General features: G+C 37.0%; 1 protein-coding gene across 5 annotated transcripts in view; it reads right to left on the bottom strand.

Annotated features, from left to right (window-relative positions):
- Positions 1 to 18,471, bottom strand: part of CHRM2 (cholinergic receptor muscarinic 2) — a 2,909,771-nt gene that overhangs the window by 2,602,498 nt on the left and 288,802 nt on the right. The window lies entirely within an intron of this gene.

The following is an 18,471-nucleotide window of genomic DNA, read 5'->3' as shown; positions in this document are numbered from 1 at the left end:
TGAACTTACAAGACTCAAATGTAGTGAAAGTTTTGAAACATGAGGAAAATAAGTCTAAGGTGACTTCCCTGCTTAGTTTTGCAGAGGCACACTGGCATTGAGTGAGAATGAAAATAAAACTAGAAGTAGATAAACATCAGGCAGCAACTGAATGTTCCAAATATTAAAAAAAAGAATATGAAGTCAAGGATGAGATGAGAAGGCAAAAAATGTGAAAAATGCATAAATATAGTTGCAAGTATAAAACAGCTCTTGGAACAACCTCATGTTGATCAGGATCGAATGCAGGAATGGTTAAGGAGAGGTGAATTTAAACCAAAAGTTAAAAGATTAATATTGGCGGCCTAAGATAGTGGACTATGTACATGCTGGTTTACAAAGTTCATTGAACATGTGGGAAAAACAGATAAATATAGGTTTTGTAAAACAGAGTTGGAAACACTCGCACATCTTGATGCTGGTTGTGATATACTAATGGCAGAAGGATTGTATACTGAAAAGCATAATAATGTGGCGAGACTGTTGCATTGGGGATTGTGCAAACATTATAATATTAACATAGCTGAAAAACAGTGGAAACATGAGCCGCAAAGCAGTATAGAAAATGATGAAGTTTATATCACATGGGATCATCATTTACTAACAGTTCAAAAAATAGATTTGAGAAAACCAGATATACTTGTCCATGAAAAAAAGACAAAAGTAGTATTGATTATTGAAATTACTACACCCAGTGACTACAGTGTCTTATGTACAGAGAGTCACAAAGCTGTAAAATACTAGGATTTGCAGCCAGAAACGAGGGCAATGTGGAAGAAAGATACCAAAAGAGTTCCAGTAGTAGTAGGAGCAATGGGTCTTATAAAAATAATTCAGATATGTTACCAATGTGTCTACTTCAGAGAACTGAAAAACCAAAAGACTGAATCCCAAAAACTGAAAACTCAAAATAGTGGAAATATTTTTAATGCAGGGGCCAAGCCCCCCTGCACCCCACACCTCCTGCTAATTATATGTATCAACTCCAAGATCACACAATAGTGTAGAAGGGGCAAATTCCATCCTTCAGTATTTTGAGTTTTCAGTATTTCGTATATATCAGTATACATATAACTCTGTATGAATTACAGAAGGAGTCATTACAGGCACATTGCAGATACTGCAAATAACACTTCTGGCAAGCATCAAAGATTGAAACAATACTAATTTCATGAACTTTAATCATACTTTGATTTAGGAATGGGGTTCATTCCCGTCATGGTATTAGAAACCCAAAAGACTTGGAGAAATTAAAAAGGGCAGAATAATTACTCCAGTGATCTAGCTAAAGCAAAGTGGTTTCTGTTAAAACAGAGATACACTCTTTTAATACATATATTACATATAACCACCAAAATTTAGAAATTCGTCCCTGTTTTACTGACATAATGACTAAAATGGCAACTAATTACAATCTAAGATTCCAATCACTTTTCACACTACACTCTTCCCACCAAAACTAAACCTCACACACCATATTACTTTTCCTGTATAGCTTCCCATATATGATATGCCTTACAACTAAAATGTAGGTCAACCTCTTCCTTCAAAGAATTCCATAACCAACTTAAAGCATCTTTTTTTTCAAATAAGTTTCCTATAAATACTTTACGAGAGGTGGCACAGTCCAGTTTTACTTCAGTCTGACTCACATTGCCTTACTGGAAGTAGAAGGTACATCATATGAAGACAAGCCATAAATGATCTCATGACTGAATGACTTGATATCTGTGATCCTATGATCCTGTCTTCTACTTCCTATTTCATGCACTTCAATTTAGATACATTAGTAACAGTTTAATGCTTTCCTTCAATTCTCCCTTTATATCTTTAGTAATGTATTAACCATCATTATCTCTTATTCTTTTACTTTTCATTCAGTCTCTCTGCACCTTCCAACTAATAACATGCATAGTATAAAGAAGTTATCACAATGGTTTATACAGTAATTAAAGAACTAAATATGTTAACAGTCAAATACAGTTGCAAGTTTTATTTGTATTTTTTTGTATCATTTTAAATTTAGTATTGTCATAGATATATTCTGTTTTTTTAATGAAATGTAAATGAGGCTTGGCAGCAAACCGAATTGTCCCGGGATATCTTCAGAAAGGGGTTAGATAAACATTTTAAGTGAAGATAAGTGGTTTGGAGAGATGGAAGGGTTAAATGGAAAGAGGGATGATTGGAAGGAAATGAGGTAAGGGTGGGGAGGGGCTTAAGGGGTTTTGACAAGTGTAGCTGGGTAAGTAATCACATTTTGGCATGAACTTGCTATAGTGCAGGTTCATGTCTGTGACGACCGATGGGTTGTTTGGTCAGGTAGACTTTGGTTGGGTGGTCAGCATGATGAGTTGAGTAGTAAGGGTTTAGGATATGGCTTTATTTATGCTGGCTAAAGTTGATGCCTCTTAAGTACAGAGTGCCGGAACTGATTTTTTTTTTTTTTTGTATATTGCACACTGTGCAATTTGCTGGGGGCCCTGTTGTCTTGCTAGCCCATATATGTTTGGTGAGGTGCTATGGATCAGAGTTGAATAGGTACCAGAAAAGGTGAAGAAGGTGGTGTTGGTGTGAAACTCAGGAACCTCTACATCAGGCATGCAAGTTCTCACTGCTTTGGCTTTTGAGGTTTCAGAACTGATGGTGGAAGAACGTATTTTCTGCTGGTATTGCTGTCATGGGGTCGGATTATTATTGGGTAGTTGGTGAGAGATCTTGGGGTGTATGGTTTCGTGGGCTTCTGGAGTCTACCTAGTTAGCAGCTTTCACGGGCTTTGGTTAGGCAGCACAATGGTTGGCTGCTGAGCATGAGTAGTGATGTATGCATAGAGTGGCTGTGTAAATGTAGATTGGCTGGCTGTTCCTGTTCTCATCAAGTGGTAAACTCAACTGGGTGAGAAAATAAAGGGAAAAAAAAATAGTAGTTTCTGCAGGCTGCGAGTTACGCATTGGGGGGTGGTCGCTACTGCGCATGCACGTTGGACTGGTAAAAATTTAAAAAAAAATGTAAGTAATGGTTTGTTTTCATCTTCTTTGGTCCTCCAATAAGAGGGCTAGAACCACAGATGATATAGTGGGGTTGTAGAGGTGGCATATGGAGAGCATTTTCTTGTGCGGTTCTGTTTTTTTGTGCAGCTTAGGTGGGTCTTTTTCTGGTGCTGTTCGGTGGGTACCTTCATCTTGCAAGTCCAATTGGTTATCTGTGATGTTGGGCATGAGCTGTAGTGTTGAATGTAGGTTCTGTCTTTTGACGGATGTTTCCTTTACCCAACGTTGGCTCTTTGTGTGCGATCCTTCTGTGGGTTTTGCTACCGATCAAACTGAAGGGACCAAGATCAGTGGGTGGGCATTTCGTTTTGGTTCAGGGTATCTTTGCCCTTTCCACTGGCCTTCTTGCTGAAGGGGATCTGGATTTCAGACTCCAGCTTTGGATCTCTGAGGTCATTTGGCCTCAGTGTATCCAGCCAGATGTTTTGTTGTTGTCAAGTGCCTAAGGTAGATGGGGGGTTTGTGGTGCTGGGAACCACAGGGAATCACTAGGAGGGTTGCTGGGTGAGTGACAGAGTGCAAGAATGCCCGAGGTTTTATTCACATTTTGTCATTTTGAAGTGAGGTTTTGAATAGTTCAGGAGGACAGAAGAGAAAAACGTGTGCAAAATATGTTACTCGTGGGTTTTCAGGGAAAGAATAAAAAAGGAAGAATACAGAAATAATTAAATGAATGAGGACCGGTGGCTTGGCTCTTCGCAGGTTTACTTTTTCCCCTCAGAACTTGGGCTGTTGTTCCTGAAATTTCTGATTTTTCTGGCGAGTCATGGCGATGATCTGGGGAGTGAAGCCAATGTGCAGTGGCATGCATTGAGCTTTGGGCTTCACATCTTTGGAGGCAGGAGCAGGCCCAGTTGAGCTGGTAAATTTTAGTATAGAGTAATCCTGATTTTCAGTTGTACAAATTGGCAGAACATCCATGTTTGCCCCATAGTTTGATCCAGTTGCATGGAGTGGTGGCTTGCTGGCAGGTTGGTGGGAAATAATTGGGGATGGAAGTTTGACACTCAAATGTTTGTCATGATTTTCAGACTTCATAACCTTCAGGAGATTTGTGCTGGTATGAAACCTATTATTTTGGCAACTTTCTAAGTAGGAAGAACAATAATTAGGACTTGTCCCTATTTCTGGGCCTTGGTACCACTTTGTTCATGGGTGGCACAGAGGTCTGAGGGGTGGAGAGATATAAGGAGGTGAGTTCAGCTGGTAGGGTTAAGCAGACCATATAAAAAAAATAAAGGGCGGGATAGAAGAGTAGGAGGAGAGCTTAAGTCATAAGTACATTGGAAGAGTGATGGGGGCAATATGGCTATGGGTCACCTTGACGCCACCTCATGTTATAATAGTTTGCTTTATGTCAGGGAATTTTACAGTTCTTTTCTTTTACAGATCAACAAAGAATAAGTATACACTGGACAGTGTGCAGATAGCTGGACTGATGGACAAGGAGGTCATAAAAGGAGGAGCGCAGAATCTCATCAGTCGGTGGCCTGAAGGGGTGAATGTTCCTTGGATGGAGTAGTACACAAGGAGGGCACAGGTGATCTACCATTAGATACTTATTAATCTATGTCAGGCTTGTTGTGTTATGGAGTAGTAGGGAGGAAAGGAGGCCGAGGTGAGTTAAGGAAAGGGTAGAGCAGGTCTACGGGATTGTTAAGGGGGAGTGGAGTTGTACACGGGGGGGGGGGGGGATCATGATACGTCTATTATGAATAGGTCAAATTCAACTACCTCACCCCAAAATCCTTTCTGTAGAAGGTTAGGCCAAGGGGTGCCAGTGCTACTCTGCTTGAACGTGGCATTTGGGGGGCAGGTATTTAGGAGGATGTATGTGATCGGGCTCCCTTTATGGTTAGGTGAGGGCAGAGCATTGTAAGGTGGGAAGGGGGGTTCAGAACTAGGGGTTTGTGGCACCTTTCCATAGGTTAAGCATATGACAGGGCAAGGCTAGCTTACTCGGGTGTGGTTTACAGGGATGGGGGATGAATTTTGAGGGAAAGATATTTGACAGGATTGGGAACAGGATAAGGTAGTTCAGTTGGTTGAGAGGATGTAGTAAGGTCTACCTCAGTGGCATGAATGCCCAGGTTGAGTGAATTAATTTGGTTAGGGGTCATTGGTTTGAAGGGTCGAGGTAGGTTGACAAGAAAGAGGGATGGACTATGACTGTCAAGATGGGTTTGATGTGGGAATTGCTTGGGATAGGGAGGTCATGGGGTTATAGTTGTGGCATGTATGTTATGACTATAGTTAGTTATTCTGGAAGTGTACATGTTTACTTGTTTATATTTTGGTAGCAGGAGATGAGGGATTATTATTATATTGATAGGAGGAAAGCTTCTTTTGCCATGCACACTTCTTGTCATTCATTTTAGTTGGGGGGTATCAGGACCATTGCACAAGTTGTTGCTGTACATACTGCAATGGTTACCTGGAAATGTCAAGACAGGACATGAATATTGGTTTCTTAGATTGTTCACAGCATCTGTGATTTAAACAGCCCCTGTTACCAGTTGATTCAGTGACCATGTGGGGTAATGTGGTAGATTGATTGAATAAATGATTCAGTGACTATTAAGAGATAAGTTTTCTGGGCATATGCTGTGCTGTATAGGATTTAGAGGGAAGTCAATAGATGACCCAGGGAAGGTATATTTATATTTAAGTTATGCCTTTATAGTAATTAGTTGTCACAACTCTGTTATTGTAACACAAAGTGAAATGGAACTGAGGGTTGTTGATTCTATTGCATGTTCTTGCCTTGGCTGGCAAAGGATTGATGGTGGTAAGGTGGTGGCAGGTTGATGTAAGGGAGCCAGGGGAATTTAGCTGGGGCAGTGTAGGGGCAGGGGCACTTTGACACTACCTAATGCCATTAAGAAAGTTTGATGTTGTATGCAAAGATTTTACAGTGTCATTTCTTTTGCAGGTGGAAACAGTTGGGGCCTGAAGGAAGTAGCTTTGGAAGGTGATGGAGTTGACAGGGTGGATGTTCCTGCTGTTCTGATTATATTGGTTGTGGAGGACATCTTGGTCACTAGTATGGTGTGATAGGGCCACAGAGCACAATTAATTGAGCGAGCAATGGTTAGTGGTTTGAAGGAAGAGGAGTGGAAGGGTATGTATTCATTTGGACTGGATGTTATGGTGGGGTATGGTGGGGTTACAAGTAATCCTACTTTATTTAGGTTCATTAAGCTTGTTTCAGTGCTGGCATGTCGGGGCTTTTGGTATTGATGACAGGGATTTAAGTTAGTTTACAGAAGATGGGTACACCGAATGATGCTTAGCTTAACCATTCCTTTTATGGGGAGTAGGTGGTTGGAAAATTTTGATAGGAGGGAACAGCCTGGTCAGGCTGGTTGCGAAGACGAGGGACACGCTTGCCCTCTTCTGTTCTCCCTCTGGTGTTTGGATGTTCAGTTCAAGGATTTGGGAAAGGAAAGTGAGTAGCTGGAGGATGCTTGCTAAATAAATAAGAAGGAAAGCACACTGATTACTTGCTTGGAAGGTAGTTCAATAAATGGTTTATGAAGTGAGTCAGGGACGCTGCTTCATAAGTAAAGTAAGTGGATGGATAATTCAATAAGTGGGATATGAAGTGAGATCTTGGATGCTGCTTCATATATAGAGTAAGGGAGCAGAGGTATGGACGCTGCTTACTGGGGCAGAATGAGTAGGTACGCTGTCCTGATTAGCATGATAAAGATGTTTATGTTGTGTTTAAAATCAACTATGTTATGTTTCAGTTGTAATTAATAAATGTTGGTTATCAAAGCTTTGTTATGAAAGTTTAATAAAGGTTGTCAAATGTCATTCAGTGCAATATATTTATTGAAGGGGACCAGGACAAATGAGGTTTTGCAACAAGCCAAATTATCCCGAGACATCTTCAGAAAGGTAGATAAACATATTAAGTAAAGCTAAGTGGGTTGGGGAGATGGAAGGATTAAATGGAAGGAGGGATGATTGGAAGGAAATGAGGTAAGGGTGGGGAGGGGCTTAAGGGGTTTTGACAAGTGTAGCTGGGTAAGTAATCACATTTTGGCATGAACATGCTACCCACTCTCCCTCCCTTTCTTCTAGAGGATTGGTGGGGATTGTGGTTATTTTATCAGTCAGGGGTAGGGCGGAGAAGAGGGACAAGCTTGCCATCTTCTGTTCCCCCTCTGGTGTTTGGATGTTCATTTCAAGGATTTGGGAAAGGAAAGTGAGTAGCTGGAGGATGCTTGCTTAATAATTGCTGCTTCATAAGTAAAGTAAGTGGATGGATAATTCAATAAATGGGATATGAAGTGAGATCGTGGATGCTGCTTCATATATAGAGTAAGCGAGCAGAGGTATGGACGCTGCTTACTGAGGCAGGATAAGTAGGCACGCTGTCCTGATTAACATTACAAGGATGTTTATGTTGTGCTTAAAATCAACTATGTTATGTTTCAGTTGCAGTTAATAAATGTTGGTTATCAAAGCTTTGTTATGAAAGTTTAATAAAGGTAATCAAATGTCATTCGGTGTGATGTGTTTATTGAAGGGAACCGGGACAATTGCAACTTTATACTTCCTGTATTGAAACTTGAACATGTTCAGTTTTATAACACTGATTCAATAAAATATTTTGTTAAGAAATTACTTTATACTGTATCAATAAAATACAAAATCAGCTCACAAATGTGTGGCCTAACAAAATACTAAAATAATGAACAAGTACAAATAAGTGAATGAAAATAGATCTAAATATAAAAGTAATGTCACCTCTTTTCCTTCTGTCCTTAATTGCTTCTGTAAGATCCAAAGAATATTTTTAAACAATCTATATTACACTTTTTCATTATTTCTTTACACCAATTCTTCATACCATGCTTTCAATTTCAACATATTCTGTTACCATATGTCTTTCATTATACTTATCTTTGGGTCTATATTATAACATTGACTGTTGAAAACAGTGTATACTTATCTTTGGGTCTATATTATAATATTGACTATTGAAAACAACGAACACCCTTATCTTGACACAGTTTACTTGAAACACCAAATCTCGAACAGCCAGAACAGCAATTGTTTTCCCAGGGAAAAAAACCCTGGGCCAAAAAAAAAAAAACAAAAAAAAAAAAAAAAAAAACAAAATAAAGTTGGGTTCCCCCCCCCACCCCCCACACCTCCCTACTTAAATATACCAATTCTAAGATTGCACTATAGTGGAGGAAACTGCAACTTTCCAACAATGGCCCAGTGATTTTTTTTCCCCTGGGAAAAAATTCACTGTTCTGGCCATTCAAGATTTAGTATTTCGAGTAAATTGTGTCAAGGTAAGGGTGTTCGCTGTTTTCAACAGTCAGCATTATAGTATAGACCCTTATCTTCAGACCATATTTATACATGAATCATTTTCCTATTATCTGTAAGCTCCATTCCAATTAATTCTCCATCATTGCTCTTTAGAATTTCATTACTAAAATGTTTATTTACCCTTAAGTATATGTCTTCCTAATTTCTATACCCAAATATCTTCGAAAATCCTACATTGCAATTTCCAATTCTTCAAATAAAAAATATACCCACACAGACTGACATAATTTATTTCAGCCTTAATCAGTTAACCTGTTTTCCCCTGAAAATATCACAAATTACTTCCAAATATTATCCACCTTCTTCATCTTTTCTAAAATGTTAAAACTATTTATCTTTTTAAATCTAAATATGTAACAATTTAATGGCATTATTTTAAACTAAATTACATCATTCTCTAATCATTTACCACTTCTTTGTTTATTTCAGTGAAAGTCCTATGCCTACTAAATATTCATCATAAATGTAATGAACATTTTTCCTTAACATTATCATTTATTTGTCAGCGTAACTAAACATGAAACCTCCTACTCTTCCAGACCTTCTTCCAAGAGACTGATTGTTTCCTGTTTTAACAACCAAATTTTTACATACCAAACAATAACAGGCTTAAGAGGCATACATGTGTTACTCATTTTTTTCCAGTTTTCATTTATTCCCCTTGCAACTGGGCAATAACAGTTAAACCCTCACTATCTTATAAATGCTCCTACTGATATTAAAAAAGGAAACATTTCTGTGATTTCAGCATGGCTTAACTCTCAAAACAATTATTCATTTCACAATATAATAACTTACTCTCTGCCACATTAAATTCTTTTAGTATCAAATTTCAATTTTACCAAACCAAAATCTCATTTTCTACCAGTTTAATACTTTCAGTTTCCTTATTGTGAAATTGCAGTCAGTATTTCATATTCTGGATTCATAACATCTTCCATTTGATAATAGCTTCCCTTTCTCCCTTTCATACTAAAGTTATGTAGCTGATATATATATAATTGTCTTTTGTAGCCTTCAGAAAATAACCATTAATGAATTAAGCATTAAATCTAAGAGACAGACTCCCAATTTTGCAAAAACTCACCATGGAATAATAAACTATGACTTTGCCTGTTATTTTTGGTGTTTCTTTTGTTTTACCACTTTTTCTATTTTGTAAACATTCAAACCAATGTCTTCCTTCTTTTACTATCTCATAAAGAGAAAATATCCTCTTTTGTTGCCTTTTCATGAATTTCATATCTTTGATTTAAAATCCATTGTTACATTATGTCTTTGTTTCTCCCATGAATTAACTTCACCATCCTGAAAGGTATTGTCTTATTTTCCTTTACCTCTTGGAACACACGCCCAATGACTCTATTATCTTCACTATTTTGGGGTGTGAATGAAGTTGACCATTTGTGATCAGAGCTCTATCCCCATTAACAAATTCAAATAAAATAAAATAAAATACTTTAATAAAAAAAAACAATCAAGGTGACATATTCACACAGGGTCTGAGGTCCTACAAATCATTACATAACATATTGAGTTTATATCACGTTATCAAAAGATGAAAATAGCAAACGCTATTTCATCGAACCTAAAATATCTAAACCACATATCAAACATTCAGAACAGCAAATTTTTTCCTTGGAAAAAAATTTGCTATTCCAAAATACACACACACAACACAAGTACACCTAAAAAAACATCAATACACACACATACACTTATAATCCTACAACTAACCCTACACTAAACTATACATGCACTACTATCTATCCACTTACCTTAACCCAAACCCTGTCCCTAAGGTCCATCACTATCGTGCACTCACCAAACCCGCACCCTAACCCTAACTCACCTAACCCGCGTCTTAATCCTAACAACCACACAATCGTACACTTACCTGAACCCGACCCATAAATCTCCACCAAAGTGCTGAAAATAGCAAAGCCACAGAACCGGCCAACTGAATTCTTTCCCTAGGAAAGAATTTGGTGTTCTGCAGCTTCGCTATTTTCAGCGTTCTATTAATACGGGTCAGTATTAGAACATTTGAAGTTTTAAAACTTCGATGTTCTGATACAGACCCAACATATTTATCATTCTTCTCCTGTCTGTACTGTCATAAACAGCCAAGCGAAGTCCATTTCAAATTACAGGGACACTCTTTTGGGCTTGGGAAATTAACATTCTTATGCATACTCCGAAACACCACTGTACCATAGTTACACCTCCCTGAGAAAATAAAGATGGATGGCAAGGGCAAACATTCATCGATAGTGTACTAACCTTAAAAAGGGCTAACTACAATTGTGGTTTACCTGTTCTAAACCTAACATAATAAGAAAAACTTTGCCAACCACAATCATTTTTGCAGGAAATTCATCCATCCCAAAATGAAACATAACCACCTTTCATCTTACTTCCACCAAGCTTTGAACAGCAAAACCATTCCATTGTGTTAAATACTTTCTTTTTGAAATTTAGTAACCCTTACCTATCAGGACTTCTTCCAGCTTTGTTTCCTGACCTGCATTACCACTCTGTCATTTATCTTCCATGCTTAACCCTTTTGTATCCCTATCACATCTGCTTTCTCTGTGATGTAAACTTTTGTCAAATGCATGCAATAATGAATTTCAGAGAAAAATAACTAAATTTGTACTCAAAATATTTTATATGGTTTCACACACATGTGGATACAGGATGGCAAATTTCAGAAAGTACAGGAACACAGTCATTTTCTGGTTCTAATGACTAAGCTCTATAAGAAAATAATATAACTGAATATATCTTTTCTGTCTGACATTAGTTTTGCCACATGTAGATGCTATAAAGTTGTTTAGTCTTAGTGATATACTGAATAAAACAATCACTGACTGAAAAACATTCTGAAAGCAAAATACTTAAATAAGCAGAATATGAGCCCATTTTACAAAAAGGATCACCATTTGGTTAAGATATTTTTATTTGTCAAGTTCCTGATTACCCAAAAAATACAGCCCTGATGTATTTAATTTAAAGTCCATTTCCCTTTATTACTTTTAGGAGTAGATTTAATATTTTATTTGTTTTTTTTTTTTTTGCTAGAGCAGTAAAAGTAACATTTTCCCAGTCCCCCATAATTGAAAGCATCTACATGCCTTGTCATGTCCTCTCAGAGAATGCCACTAATTCAGGTCAAAACCCCATCAAAGTAGATATAAGCTGTCTCAAACCTTTGAGAATAATAAATGTGAAAATACATCAAGGGCAATGGTTAGATCATTTTGACCTTTAATCCTTACACTTTATACTTCATAGACAATTGGAAGACCAATCACCTGGCTACAAGGTTTAAGATGAATAGCACTTGTGTGTACAATAACATATTAAATCCAGACAGGTTAATTTGCTAAGTCATTTATAAATCCTGTACCATACCCCTGAGAGGGTATAGTATAGATGTCACACATTTCTGCCTAAAGAACTTTGAATTATTTTGTTTGTTCATCAGCTAAACATAAGTTAACTCACAGTTTATACAGCCAAGCTAAAAATCTTATCTATATACAGAAATGACAGCTGATGACCTCTTAAGTAAAGTGACAAATCTAATTAGACAGGCAGTTAAGGTACATGACTACATTCATGTGGTATGCAAACTCTGTTTTCAAGATCGCCAACTATAAGCCACCAGTGGAGCAGAATTTTTTTTTCTTTTTTTATCACACATTCTCATATAAAACTGTGCACTTAGGTCTTTTGTACATTTGATAAAACTTTGTTTTTGATTTTAAACATTACAAGCTGTAAGATTAAAAGATATCAGAGAAATTATACAACATTTATGGAATTACCAACAGATGCCTATTTACTTTTACATTTCTTTTTTTATCCACAGCTGTATGCATAATGCAAAAACTATATTATAGTTTGAAAAAGAAAATAGCAGCTTTTCTTTAATCTAAGAACTTAAAATGTTTTAATGGCTCTAAATGTTGCAATATAATAAAGCTGCTGTTTTGGTAATGAGTTGGTATATAAATACTTAGAATGATTTTTAGAGTAACTGTAATCTGAAATCCACTGAATGTGAACACAGTGACTATATAAAAATGAAGAGCTTCTTCTTGTGGACTAGGAGACTATTGAAGTCTTTGAAATGCAGCACATTTGGCAGTTTAGTTACTTCATTTAAAGAAAATACTTTGAAGCACTTTATTTCATCAAACCAGAATTATAAAACCTGTGTAAACCTCTACAGCATCATCTTTGCAAACAATTTAGCTACAACTTTTAAATACTTATTTGTTCATTTTGTAAACTATTTCTCTCATTGATGGTCAAAGTGGTAGCAAGCTGACTGGGGCAGACTAGACTTTTCCATTTCCAGCAGCAGACTCCAGTGCATTTAGTGAGATCCACAAAGACATGCAACCTTCCAAAGAGCCTTGGGGCTGTCCAAAAGGCGTCTTAAGTGCATAAAGCCTAGTGCACCTCCAATGGAAGGTAAACTGAAAGCATTTCCATGTGGTTTTCCAACCCCCTCAACTGACTCCTCTTTCAGTATGAAGGACAGTGGCTATACTATGAGATCTTCCTAGTCTACTGAGCTCCTCATTCTTTTATGGATCATGATCCCCACTACCCAGAAAAACAACCACATTCCTGCCACTTGTATCTATGGTTTCATCCTCTTTGTCACTACTAAAACTTTTGACAATAGATTAGGAAGAAAACATGTATTTCAGTAATCTATGACTTAGCTCCATTAGCATAGATAACTAATTAAAAACCAAGAAAATCATGCAGCCACAACGCAAACAGTCAGTAAAACAGGATTAAGTGCTTTTGTCCATATTATTGGAATTCCAAAGAATCTACTTCTTCTTTATATTAAACTCTATGCTGACATATTATTAACATATTTCTCAATACATTTTTAACATTTGTGTAATATTTTTTAATACTTTGTATGGTTTCAAGTTGGAAGTATTCTTAAGGAATGTGAATTTTAATATTGATTAGTTAGGGTAAAAGTTTATCTAAGTGTGTTTTTCAGGACAGTAAAGGGTTAACATGCTCATTAGTGTATTTGATGATGTCAGCATAAAGTTTAATATAAGAGGAGAAATGTGTGTATTTAGATTCTTAGGAAGTCCAATAATATGGGTGAAAGTGCTCCTGTGTGTTTTTGGTTTTAGTTGAAGTATTACAAACTGTTTACCTTGTGACTGCAGGAGTCGCTACATGATTTTCTTGATTTTTAATTAGTTGTTGAGTAGTGGCAGACCATGGTTTTTACTATTAGCATAGGCAGATAAATCTTTTTCTATGACCCATGTAACCTGAGTTTGATCAATTGCCCACATACCTGTTTGAGCTGGTGGTGGAGATGAGGAATGATGAAGATTGTAATACTTAACACTCTTTTTTATCATTGTCAAAGATTACATGTTGGCATGTTTAGCTATTTTTGTAAGACTCGCTGGAGAGTTAGAACAGTGGCTGAGCTAGGTGAGCAAGTGAGATCTGGACATAGTTGTTGCCAAGTGGAAGGTAAGGACATGTTTGGGTTTGAAGTGGCTTATTATTGAATGAATAGCAAGTAGGATGTAGGGCATCCCTGTAACATGTGAAGCCATCATCTGTGAGAAACAGTGTCATCTGTTGGGTCCACTATCCTCCCCCTCTTGCCATTGTCATTATGGTCCAGATATGATACCTGTCAGAAAGGTTAAATAACTTGCATAACTAACTAGATTGTGGATAGTCAAACATACAGGAAGCCACTCTGCTGCAAGTAAAACAGTGAGAGAGAGAAAGAGATTCATGTTATAATAAAACATTCTGTAAAACACCTACAATACTAATGTTGCTGCATCTATTAGTTTTCCATTCAACATTAACATCTCATCATTCACTTTTGAACAGAATAATGATGAAGTGCTTGTCCCAACTCTTTGGCATACAGGGACAAAGGCATGACAATGACCCAGAAAATTCAAGTTCGAATAATAGATCAGGTGCTGGATAAGCGAGCTGAGAGAGTGGAATTGAGTGCCTGGCTCCATCTTGCCCATCTGGAAGGGAAGAATGAGATGGATTCCAGTTGTCACTTGTGGGTATGAGTTTGTAAGCATGTGCATATCAGAGGAAGGTGTTGGCCACCTTACAGTGGTGAAGTGTGATGCTCATCATAGCCTGCTATGAGACAGAGTTAAGGGAAAAAAATCAGGAATATCCTCATAACATGCCCCAAAGAAAATAGCAGCAATAATGAATGATCCGAAGTTCTTTGAGAGAAGGGCTGACATTCACTAGGTGCAGAAAGAAAAACCTAAGTTAGCTTTTGCCTCCTGACATACTGAGGCCAATACATACTTTCTTGGTTAGAAAATTATGACCTCTGATTTTACCGTGATTCTTTAAGGTCTGCAATGAATTTTTACATTTCATACTGGAAACTGAAATTATTAGAGTTAACAGGAAATCACCTTTAGATAAGCTTCATCATCAACTAAGCAGATTTAAGCCTACTTATTCAACCATGTGATATTCACAAGACAAATGTTGATTTCCAGACTGAGCAATATTTAGAATTTAATTTTGGTTGTAAACATGAGAAACTAACTTTACTGATTAAAATGGTATGATGAACATGTTTTAAATACCTCAGAACACTGATTGATTACCATGACAATAGCAATATAATGTTTATGCATAAGAAAAATTGTGCTGCTTTGTTGAGTAGTATAAAGAATAAAATAAAAGCCAAATATATTTAAGGCCAATGTACTAATTTCATATTATGAGTTTTTTTCAGTCATTTTTTTAATATATCTTCAAACTAATGCTAAGATAGTATAGAAACATATGCCTTAATAACAGATAATGATGGTTTGGACAGCCAAATCTACCAGATTCTCCATTTATTGGACAAGACACACAGATTCTTCTTAACAAAAAGCCTATTTCTCCCAATACCTATTAACAAATTCCTAATACATTTCTCATTGTTTCCTCAGTTGCTTCTCCTCAATCTGTTATACTCATCAGCTACTCATTCAATAAAACAAATGCATCCATATATTGTTGGTGAACTAATTAACATATACCTTTAACTTTTGTTCTCTAATATTCATACAGCATCTCTCTGTATGTGGTTTTACTTTGACAAGATCTTTGTAGTCACATAAAGGTTACAAACATAGCCTCCATGAAACATTACATTTCTTCTAAATGCACAGCCCAATAATGCTTTCCTTGCATGGCTGAGTTACTATCAAGCCCAGAGGTAATATTAGTTGGAATGCAGTCCTAGGCAAAGAGATGCATGTTGCCTACTTCAGCCTACATGCTCCCTGCTGCATGGATGCAGAGCTTTTAATTTTCCCTAATCAAGCCTTCTAACTCCATACCCACTCCATCCTGATTATTTTGTCTTGCCTTTTTTTTTCCAGTTCTCCACCTTATTGTTCAACTTTTTTGAATTGCAATAGCTCTAATTGAAATAGTTGAATAAGATGGGGATCTGGAGACAAAAAGGCATCTCTGTGGTGTAATTTAAAGCTTTTTTCCATCCCTTTGATTCAATCATTGTGGAGACAAAATCATAAGGAAGGAAAGAAACTGAACCTATTTTCCTTTTTTAATCAAACAAATAAGGCATATATAAGACTTAATACAAAAATCTGACAAAATTGTAGCTCACAATAGTTTGAAAAGGCAATGTTTGGGAGGATCTGTAAATCATATCTGAAAGTAGGGATTGCCACCTTTCCATCCCAAAATTTTAGTCACCTTCTACATATCCCTTTGATATTAGACTGGGATAATCTGAAAGGACATGTGACCATAGTCATATGTTTATCACTTCTTCCCCTCAGTCAGCCACCTTCAGTTTAACTCTCTGATGTCAGAATTAGAAAGAAATGAAACAACAAATAGGTAAAATAATATATTTCAAATTATTGCTGTCAGATGTATATACACATATTTCCTCCTTACCCCTATACACATGTATACATATCTCATTTGGACCATGAAGAAAGTTAGAAAAATAATGATGTCAGTAATGCATTCCATCATGTTACTCCTAGATCAAACACTTTACCTAGCCAAACTATAAGCACCTTCTGGGCAGACCTCTGAGGTTTGATTGAGTTAACAAATAAAGACAAAATAACCACACAAGATATGGAGACATGCACAACTTTGAACAAGGCCAGTTTCGGAGTAGGTGGAGAATGGGGCAGAGGGTGAGGAAGACCACTCCTCACTATTCTTGTATTAAAATCCAGTTATGTAGTCAGAGGTTTAGTGGTCACAAGTTCTGAGAGATGAGTTTTTGTATGATGTATTTAATTTCATTTTTAAAATATAATTTCTGGTTAACTGTCTTTTTTAACTGTATTGACAGTGTATAATCCAAAATGTAATTGTGATGAAAATAGTAGTAAGAGTCACATAAATGCATTTCAGCTTTAATTAACACAAACAATAGCCACAGTAAAGTAGTAAAACTAACTTCACACAAATCCCATTAGCCCTACAAATCCAGAATAACAAGCAAACATCAGTCCAAGTCATTTTCATTCACAGACAGCTCAAATGGTATATTTGATTATTATAGCAAGAAATTACTGTTTGTAACCAAATAATAGCAAAATAAAATAAAATGATGGCCAATATAATATAGTTCTACTTGATCTTATAAACAGAAAATTGCAGACTGCTTCAGCCTTTGTCTTACAAAACAATCCACTGCTGATAATATCTGGTTAGCTACCAGAATTAAAAAAAAATAATGCTTACCTTACCCTACAAATGATAAAATGTCTCAATCATGACCATGTCATCCACTTTTCTGTTTAAAATTTGGCAGCTTTTATCACCTTGCCATCCCAACCTATGATCATGAAAATAAACAGATTCATTACCCAGACAGTAGATGGGACGGAACAGATAATCTGCAAACTGAGCTGTCAGGTCAGATGCATATGCATAACACCTCCCACATAGAGCACAACATCTGCTGCTACTTTGAACAGGGATGCTGTGGGTCTCTGACCATACTGTAACTGTATTTCTTTCTTAAAATAAATTAATAAATTGGAAAAGTGCCACTTGTTGATTGGTATGTTGACAGCTGACAAGTTCACCCATGGGTGAGGCCAGCCATTGTGATGCAGTAATACAATATATTGAAAATGCTGTATTATAACTCTCTCATTTCCCAAAATTCAACACTGCTTTCTGCAACAGCATAACCCATCTTCTCTTAATCCATATTTTATTCAGACTAGTCATTCAAAGCAAATTCTTACCTTTCTCATCCAAACTAATAAGCAAAACATATACCTATGCTCTTGGAGAGACTAATGTGGAAATCATTCAGAACCCCCCCCCCCATTCATATCTGCACCTGGATAAAAAAACATTCTTTAATATTGCATCCACATGCAGAAGTAATTTGCCATTATACACAAGAAAACAGCAACCTTTTCTAAAGTTCAAGTTGATAGCAATCTCTCATTTGACAACCACGTGGCCAAAGTGGTTAGAAAAACATTTTATATAGCCCACCTAATCATGAAGGGATTCACATCTAGATCAGGGGAGGTCATCGTGCCTCTTTACTCATCCCTCATCAGGCCCATAATTGACTACAATGCCCCTTTTGGGATGTACCTTACCAGACACCTGCAGCAACTGGAAAGACCCCAAAAGTACCTCACCAAGAGGATCAAAGGGCTCAAACAGATGCCATATGCTGCCCGGTTAAAGAAACTCCAGCTCTACTCAGTGGCATACCGCCTGTTCAGAGGCGATCTGTGCCTGATGTATAAAGCCATGTTCAACCTGGAATTAATGGACATGCTGCACCTCAGAAAATCCAAATCCCATCAAGCTACGCGCTCGAGAGACTTGAACCTCAGCACTGAAATAAATAGGGCATGCTGGAGGGACAGATTCATAATCCAGAGGCTCCTTTTACTCTGGAATAAAATCCCAGTCCAGGTTAGGCAGAGTCCCTCATTGACTCTC

This window comes from Protopterus annectens, chromosome 11.part0 (genome assembly GCF_019279795.1).
Source record: "Protopterus annectens isolate FY-2018-M chromosome 11.part0, PAN1.0, whole genome shotgun sequence".
Taxonomy (NCBI): Eukaryota; Metazoa; Chordata; order Ceratodontiformes; family Protopteridae; genus Protopterus; species Protopterus annectens.
This window is presented reverse-complemented; position numbering and strand designations above follow the sequence as displayed.